This window comes from Chiloscyllium plagiosum, chromosome 5 (assembly GCF_004010195.1).
Source record: "Chiloscyllium plagiosum isolate BGI_BamShark_2017 chromosome 5, ASM401019v2, whole genome shotgun sequence".
NCBI lineage: Eukaryota > Metazoa > Chordata > Chondrichthyes > Orectolobiformes > Hemiscylliidae > Chiloscyllium > Chiloscyllium plagiosum.
This window is the reverse complement of record NC_057714.1, coordinates 108063103-108072315: the sequence shown is the minus strand read 5'-3', so window position 1 is coordinate 108072315 and position 9213 is coordinate 108063103. Positions and strand designations below refer to the sequence as shown.

At 40.6% G+C, this 9213-nt stretch overlaps 1 protein-coding gene across 5 annotated transcripts in view; it reads right to left on the bottom strand.

The window, feature by feature from the left end:
* Nucleotides 1–1023: 1023 nt before the first annotated feature.
* Nucleotides 1024–9213, bottom strand: part of LOC122550124 (THAP domain-containing protein 2-like) — a 21103-nt gene continuing 12913 nt past the window's right edge. For 3 of the 5 annotated variants that reach the window (XM_043690747.1, XM_043690746.1, XM_043690742.1), the window contains exon 4: nt 1024–3885. The gene's annotated coding sequence lies outside the window, so the exon portion shown is untranslated. Of the gene's footprint in view, nt 3886–7915; nt 8063–9213 lie in introns of all 5 variants that reach the window. The other 2 variants (XM_043690744.1, XM_043690745.1) reach the window with 2 other exon arrangements.

Sequence of the window (9213 nt, the reverse complement as noted above, 5' to 3'; positions counted from 1 at the left end):
TTATTCCTGTTTTTGTATCAGTAGATCTACAAGAGGTTTGGTTAATGAGGTTTTCCCTTAGTTGCTCCACAGAAGCACTTAAATTTCACAAAAGGTACAATTTACTTTAGTCCCCTAGTTTGGCCCTTCCTGATGTTATTTATCTTTCTTACATCTTCAAGATGTGGATTACTGTTGCCCATTCCATATGGGCAGTGAATACTGTCTGGCTAATTATGATAATAATTTAGCAAAATCTAACCTGTTTGTTGACAATGTGTACATTCCAACAAGGCCTATCAGAAGCAATCAGCAAACCCCTCCATATCTGAAGGATATCTAAGTAAGTTATAATCTACGTGATCCTATCTTATTGAGGTCATCCAACAGTATAGGCAGAGGACTGAAACATACTGGTCTGTATAATCGGATGTTAAGGACTAAATAGTCTCCATTGTAGACTGGTGAACTATGCCAATAAAGCACAGAATGTTCAACTCACTTGGAGGCATCACTAAGTGAGGATGTCATTCACCATGATTGTGATGTTCAATTTTACCATCACCAAATGGAAATTACTTCAGTTGGGTCTCTAAGATATAGTCCAATAACTAGCACACATTTGACTTTCATTCTTGAAAGAGTAACCCATACTGTGTGCACTAGATCAACCAGCAGTCAAGAGAGCTCCATGAATTATCTTACCAGTTCCTCATTAAACATATCAATTTATTTGTCTCACTGGGTATCAATTCGGGATATGCTACTGATATCGCAACACGTCATATCTGTACTTACTTGCAATGTCTTCCTTGGTAAAAATGTAAACAGTTACAATTTAGATTGGGCTGCACCAGGCGTGGGAAGAGTTTCTTGGCTAGATTACTCAGTGCCTTTTTATCATACCCATACAGTTGTTGTTTTTGGAACAGAAACGTTTAACTTTTGTTTTGGTTCAGGAGTGATTGCTATAACAACTTGAGCCATAACATAGACATAAGAACTAGCAGTCAGGCTCAAAATTTGAAGGAACAGATTCCAAAGTTTTTTTTTGAAAAAAGTACATTTTATTGAATTTGTCACAATAGTACAGTTCTCGGAACATCAACGATGAAGAAACAAAATAAAATTAATATTAAATGCTATGCCAAGATCTAAATGCATTTATAGCTGCAAACAATTACACCCAAGGGAATATACTTGCACACTCTTTAACTTCCTTTTTCTCCTTTTTAAGTAATCTGCAGGTTTTTCTTGAACTTTTAGCTGCTTCCATGAAGAAATAAGATCTCACCAATCTCCACAATTCATTGCAGGCTGTTCATAGGCTTCTGGTACAGGCAACCCCAAAAACTAAGTTTTGCTCTTCTGGAGCATTTACACTTATTTACTGTAGTGTTTTTTTTAATATAGCCTTTCTTTCAATGTACAGTATAGCAGCAACAAGTGGTAGGATAGCACTTACAGTTGGTATCATATCACCGACTCGCAATCCATCACTTTATGGAGAATAGATGGTGAGTCACGACGTGCAAGGGATGACCAAAAGCCTAGAAAAGAGATTTCTTCTTTTTGAGGAGATTTAAGTGGAGAATTGGGAGTTTAGGAAGGGATTTTCTGAGGGTACAAGCCAAGTCATCCATCAATTGTGAAGCATTGGGGAGGAATGCGAAATAAACAGGACTGAGTGGAGCAAAGTTTCAAATTCTGGAACAGCTGATTTGAATATACACTGATGCACATGTACTGTCTGTGTAAATGGCAGTCAGCATCTAAACTGATACACTTATGTACATGTGAAGCATCATTTCATAGATCTTATAGAGCAAGTTGGCTGGCAATGAACTCCAATACCATATGAAGCAAACTGAATTCTTGAAGATGATGTTGAGTCTCAAGTAATATGGATAGTCTCAGTGTATCAACATAACAGTAAATTATAAAGTATATAATGTCCAAGGTAGAAAGTAATTCCATAAAACATCTTGAAATTGGATTTGATTATTAACATTTTTGTTAATGCAACATAAAACTTGTGATAGGACTACTGACTATTATTAGTCCATTTATCATGTTTTTCTGATGCTTCCAGTATGATTTTCATCCTACAAGTTTAGCAGTATCAACCCGATTGCACCAGCTTCTAAAACATTTTTGTGGGTGTTCCCCTTCAATTGTTATTCTTGCAAAACGTCCTGATGAGTGCAAGGTGAAAGGTTTTGACAAAGTGTCTTCTTCAGCAGTGAAAAAAAGTTTTGATTATCCATTTTCTTAAGGTACTCTTATTTCTCTTATTTGTATTTCAACATTAACTTTCATTCTTTTCCATTTCTGCAGCTTGGTTGTTGCTTTCTTGTCAACTATTTCTCATCCTGTCTACTGAAATTGTCAATCTCAGTATCATTCCCTGTTTGATTCCTCAGTGTTGTGAGATAAAGTTACATTATGAACATATACATCTTTATCACATTGTGAAGTTTACTATGATCTGGAAAATCCTTTGGATTGAAATGATCAGCACGAAGAACTTTTTATAGTTTTCAATGTAATCCTTTTTGTTCTTCCTACATATCCTGTGCTTCCATCCAACCGCTTTGAGTAAGGATGAGACTAGGATGGACAGACATACAAATCCAGGGAGATCTATGCTGAATCAAAAGACTATTTTCTTTTATTTTTAAACAGGTTCAAATGGTCTCTCGCACTTATTCCAATTTTAGCAGCTTTTGTTAAGCACACACTGTGTCAAGCTGGCCAGTGGAGATCCTGCACAGTCTCTCAGAAAGAAGAGAGGAACTTGGAACTCTCCTACTGAAGCAAGTGGGATGAGGCAGGTATCACCAAATCACAATTTAAAAATTTAGACTCTTTTTGTTGGGTATGGTAAGTTGAATAGATGGAGTCAAGAATGCTAATGAACTAGCATCAAACTGAACAGCAGAACAGGCTCAAGGGGTGAATGATCCATTCCGGTTCCCATATCCCTGAACCCACGAACCTCAAATTGCCAGGGCACTGGATAAATGTTATCATTTTCCCCAAGAAGAGGTTATTTTCCTTTTGCTAGATTCCCAAAGCTCCCTGTGCTATTTACAATCTTTCACTCAGTTTATGACGACAATTGATCTGTTCCCACTCTTCTTTTAAAATGACCAGCAGGATGAACTAGGAAATATTATACCTTTTCAAGTGCAGAATGGTGGCCATCCAAGTTATTCAGATTAAGTGGAACAGGGGATAGGGTGTCAAAATTAAACGTCTCATCACCCAGTGTTCACAAATGTGCTCTTGCAATATTGATTGCTAGAACAAGAACAGCAAACCTGGTTGATTTTCCTTTCATGCTAAAGTATCATTGACAATTTTAGTCTTCCTTTTTGCAGCTCAGTTGAAAATTGGAATATTCAGCATTGACTGCGGATTGAATCTCAGACTTTGCAGATCCGAATGGCTCTCCTACTGATTGGCTAAATTAATTCATTCTTCTGCTAGGACATCTTAAAAATAATTTATTTATGCAACCTATGTTCTGCTGGTACTGCAATACACACAGCAGACAACTAAACAAATCTGAAATGTGTTTTTAAATTGTTCAAAGACATTACCTTCTTTCCCCCACACCCCAAATCCCTATGTGCAGTTGTGGTTTTGCTGACAGTGATGGGACATTTCCTCATTATTTCAAATTCTTATGGGTGTCATGGCCTTTTACTGAGCACAACTGCACTTACTTCTGCAATACACTTCATATTTACAGCAGGTATAATAAATTACACAGCAGCCACTTAGACTTAAAAGGAAGATGATTGAGTTTCTAGGAAAGGTGATAAACTGTAATGATCATAGCTCCTCTGCTTGCTGAGCTCTTGTAGGTCCTTGGAACTTTGTGGGTTTCTGAGTAACTCCCTGAAAATGAAAGAATATGTGGAACTCAGACACAAATTGTCATTGTCAAATGTATTAATTAGCTTCTCGTCCCTAAATAAGAAACAATAGATAAGATTATACAAGTGACCACATTGTCTAACAAACCCATGCTGACACTAACTCCATCTCATTTCTAAACTCTTTCTTCATCAATACAGGCAACAATGATATGGGTTAATTGAAGATATGGCCTTGACAGTTTAGATCTCCACAACATAATACATCATGTCACCAGCATGATTATTGGCAGTAATAATTTGTAAAAGATGTTGAAGTGATTTCACAGAATTGAAATATTTTTACAGTGCAGAAAAAGGCCAAACAACTTCTTGTGCCTGCACCAGCTCTCTGCGTGAGCAATTCATCTGTTGCCATTCTCCCATTTCCCCCCGGAACCCCACATATTCTTCCTTTTCAAATAATAGTCCAATTCCCTTTTGAATGCCTCTGTTGAACTTGGCTATACTCAGCCAGTGTATTCCAGATCTTAACCTCTTTCTGCATTAAAATGTGTTTCTTTATATAAATATGTTTCTTTTGCCAATTATTTCAAATCTGTGCTTTCTTCTCGATCCTTTCATAACTTTGAGCAGCTTCTTATTATCCATCCAGTCCAAAACCCCTCATGATTTTGAATATCACCAAAAACATCCCTTCTCAGCCTTCTGTCCTCCAAGGAAAACAGTTCCAATTTCTCTACTTTATCTTCATAACTGAACTTCCTCATCCCTAGAATCTTTTGAATCTTTCTTGCAGTCTCCAAATGGTCTTTACATCCGTCCAAATACGAAGTGCCACTAATTGTACATTATACTCCAACACAGGTTGAACTTGTGGCTTATAGAAGTCTTAGAGAAGCTCTTGCTCTCTGTGCTCCTTTTAATAAAACATAGGACACTTTATTACCTGAGTTCTCAATCTGTCTTGCTAACTTCCATGATTTAGCCATAGTCTCTCTGCTTTTGTGTCTCCTTTAGAATTGTACCCTTTAATTTATATTGTGTCTCCATGTTCTGAATTACTTCACATTTCTCCACACTGAATGCCATCTGGGATTTCCCTGCCCATTCCACTAACTATCCTTCTTCCAGTTCACAATGCTTCAGAATTTTGCATCATCGCAAACGTGCAAATTGTGTATTGTCATTAACATATATCAGGAAAAGCAAGGGTCCCTTACTGATCTCTGGCAATACCACTATAAATCTTCCTTCAGCCTGAAACATACCCATTAAACCATTACTTTGTTATCTGTTGCACAGCCAATTCTCTATCCACGTTGGTGTTGTCCCTGTAATTCCATGAGCTACAACTTTGCTCACTGGGTTATCAAATACCTTTTGGAAGCCCCATACACCACAACAACTATATTACCTTAATTGACCTCTCAAAAATCTCCAGCTAGTTAATAAAACACCACTTTTCCTTCGGAAATCCATGTTAAATTTCCTTAAGTAACCCAACACGTGCCAGCCTTTCTGACCTCTCATGGCACATTTCTGATCCACTAATAGGGATTTATGCAGCTCAATGATGCATCTCAAGCTGCCACTGGCAGCCGAGCCTCCCTGGCATCTTTTTGCACTTTGCCACTTAGGCCAGACCAGCTTCATATTATTACTGTTTTGCTGTGCCATTTAGTAGACACAAAGCCAGAAGTTTCTCATTGGTATCAGCAAGCCTCAGTCAAGGGGGATAGCCTTCGCTCAGAGGATTCCTGGCACCGTGAATCCAGGGCAGCCTGAAACCAGTCCAGGTTCTTCTTGGGGTAGTCATAGTCAGAATCCTCTCCACATAATGTGAGGACCAAAATGAGAGGCAGCACACTAACTGTCTTAACTCTCTTTGACCTATTTTGGGCTGTTTTCCTGCTGGAATAAGAGAGAGGCAGGTATTTTATTCACTTGTGGGACATGGACATCACAGGCTGGCCAGAGTTTATTGCCCATGCCCAGTTGCTCGACAAGATGGAGGTGAGCTGCTTTCTTGAACCACTGCTGTCCACGTAATGTAGGAAGACCCAAAATTCCCGAGGGAGGAAACTCCAACATTTTGACCCAGCAATACAGAAGGAACAATGACATACTTCGAAGTCAGGATGATGGGTGGCGAGGGGAACTTACAGTTGATGGTGCCCTCATATAGTGCTACCCTTATCCTTCTAACTGGAAGTAGTTGTGGTTTTGAAGGGTGCTAAGGATCTTTATTGAATGTCTACAGTGCATCTTGTAGATAGTACACACTGCTGCGATATTAAAGGAGATGTAAATGTGTGGCACAGCTGTACTTTTGGCATAGGTGGGGAGCATATGAGTTGTCAGGCAGAGGGTATACAGGGTAAGTGATATCATGGGTGAGTGGGTGAATGTTGTAGGCAGTAGTGAGAGTGAATGATCCTTTGTAGAAACTTAGTACTGTTGCCAAGACAGTGTGAATGCGAAGTGTCTGAGAGAAGCTGATGTCATGCATGTTGGAGGAGTGGAGAAGATCACTGATCTTTTTCCCACATCGCTGTGCATTCCTCCACATGTCTGAGACTGCTTTAACCTGGGTGGCAACCTCAAGACTGGCTGGCGTGGTTTTGTATTGAAGCTTCCACAGCTGCTCCTGGAGGAAGAGGAAAAGTTCTGCCTGTGTACCACCTCATCCAACAGGCCCTCCAGGGTGGGTGATGGCCTAATGGTATTATCCTACTGCTAGACGATTAATCCAGAGAACCAGCTCATGTTCTGTAGGCTCTGGTTCGAAACCCACCACGGTAGAATCAAATTCAATTATATACTGGAATTAAAAGTCTAACAATGACCACAAAACTATTGCTGATTGTCAGAAAAAGAAACCCTTAACTGGCCTCTGGGCAAATCAGGGATGGGCAATAAATACTGGTCTAGCTAGTGATACCCTCATTCTAAGAATGCATTAAAGAAAAGGTCCCTTTTCACAAAGCAAAGCACTGGTTTTCTCTGCTCTGCCATATCCACAGCAAATGTCAGGAATTAGGCAAAGCACCTCCAGACTAACTGTTTTGTCTTTGGGCACAACTCGTTTTTAAATATGGTGCCACTGTCAGGCTGGTCAGTTCTGGGGTTTCAGCTAAGTGATGAGTTGTTCTGGGATTGGTGTATAAGATGGGGCAGAAATTGGACATGATACACAACATAACAATGGGAATGGCAAGGAATGTGGCAAGTCTAATAAGATCTGGGCCTCACAGCATGAATCCCTCCAACCGAAGCAAAACGACAACCCTATCACTATCATACACAGGGAGTTAGGCCTAAGGTAGTATTTGTGCGTCAATAGTTATATTCACCTCTGTGACTGTTCCTTTAGTGTTGCTGAGTCAAAGTCATAGAGCGCCCTCCCTAAATGCACATGGCCAGTAATGGCTCATGAAGGCAGCTCATAAATGTCTATTCTAAGCATCTTGGGATGGGCAATAAATGATACCACAATCAGTGACCCCCACCGTGGAAAGAATAATTTTCCAGTGGCGAGATTAGAGCTTTATATGAAACTGTTATTCGTCATTGCTGAGAGACCAACCTTCCGTGAGCTCAGGAATGTGATAAGAGAGTTGTGGATGGCAGTGGCTGAGCAATTATGAGCCTCCTGGCGACTGGATCCAGGAATTCCATTTCAAGGTCAAGGTTGCATCAGAAGACGATTGCAGACCAACCATTTTCTGCTGCTATTACTTAAGTTCACCACCCGGCTGTACAGCCCACCTCCTTTTAGTGGTCGGGATGTGAAAATGCTGCAAGAGACACACCTGTTGCTAGCACAAATGCTTTATTCCTTCAATCAGTGCTGTTGAGTGAGTCACAAATTCGATCAACTGCATTCTTGCTGCTGCCCAGAAGACATCACTTTTGTGAAGCCACCCACTGGAAAAACTGTGTGCTGTCGGCAACACGTCAGCCCAGTAGCAGCACCCATACAGAGGTCATTTTGTTATCTCATACCTTTGGTACGAAGGGTGTAAACATTTGATTTTACTACAACGTACCTTTTAAGGGAGACAGGAAACGGCTTCATTGTATTACCACTGTACTTGTAATCCAGAGACGCAGGAAATATTCGGGGGTGGAGAGTTGGGCAGGCTGAAATCATGCCACAGCAGATAACGAAATTTGGATTTAATTCTTAAAAAATCCTGGAATTACATGTCTAATAATGATCATAAATCCACTATCAATTGTCATAAAAACCCACCTAGTTCACTGATGTCCTTCAGGGAAGGAAATCCTCCTTTAGTCTGGACTACATGTGACCCCAGACCCAAAGAAATGTGGCTGTCTCTTTACTACCCTTCTGAAATAATCTACCAAATCAGTCAATTGTATCATTCCACAAAAAAAGCCTCAAAAAGGAATGAAACAGACCGAAATGACAACAGCAAACACAGCCCTATCAACTCAAGGTAAGAGTGGTGTTGGAAAAGCACAGCAAGTCAGGCAGCATCCGAGGAGCAGGAGCAGCCTATTAATTCTGCTAAGTCCTCCTTACCAACATCTGGGATCTAGTGCCAAAATTGAGACTAGTCAAACATAGAGTCAAAGAGCCATAGAGATGTACAGCATGGAAACAGACCCTTCGGTCCAACGTGTCCATGCCGACCAGATATTCCAACCCAATCTAGTCCCACCTGCCAGCACCCGGCCCATATCCCTCCAAACCCTTCCTATTCATATACCCATCCAAATGCCTCTTAAATGTTACAATTGTACCAGCCTCCACCACATCCTCTGGCAGCTCATTCCATACGCGTACCACCCTCTGCTTGAAAGAGTTGCCCCTTAGGACTCTTTTATATCTTTCCCCTCTTACCCTAAACCTATGCCCTCTAGTTCTGGACTCCCCGACCCCAGGGAAAAGACTTTGTCTATTTACCCTATCCATGCACCTCATAATTTTGTAAACCTCTATAAAAGGTCACCTCTCAGCCTCCGATGCTCCACGGAAAACAGCTCCAGTCTGTTCAGCCTCGCCCTATAGCTAAAATCCTCCAACCCTGGCAACATCCTTGTAAATCTTTTCTGAACCCTTTCAAGTTTCACAACATCTTTCCGATAGGAAGGAGACTAGAATTGCACGCAATATTCCGACAATGGCCTAACCAATGTCCTGTACAGCCGCAACATGACCTCCCAACTCCTGTAGGAGATACTCTGACCAATAAAGGAAAGCATACCAAACGCCTTCTTCACTATCCTATCTACCTGCGACTCCACTTTCAAGGAGCTATGAACCTGCACTCCAAGGTCTCTTTGTTCAGCAACACTCCCTAGGACCTTACCATTAAGT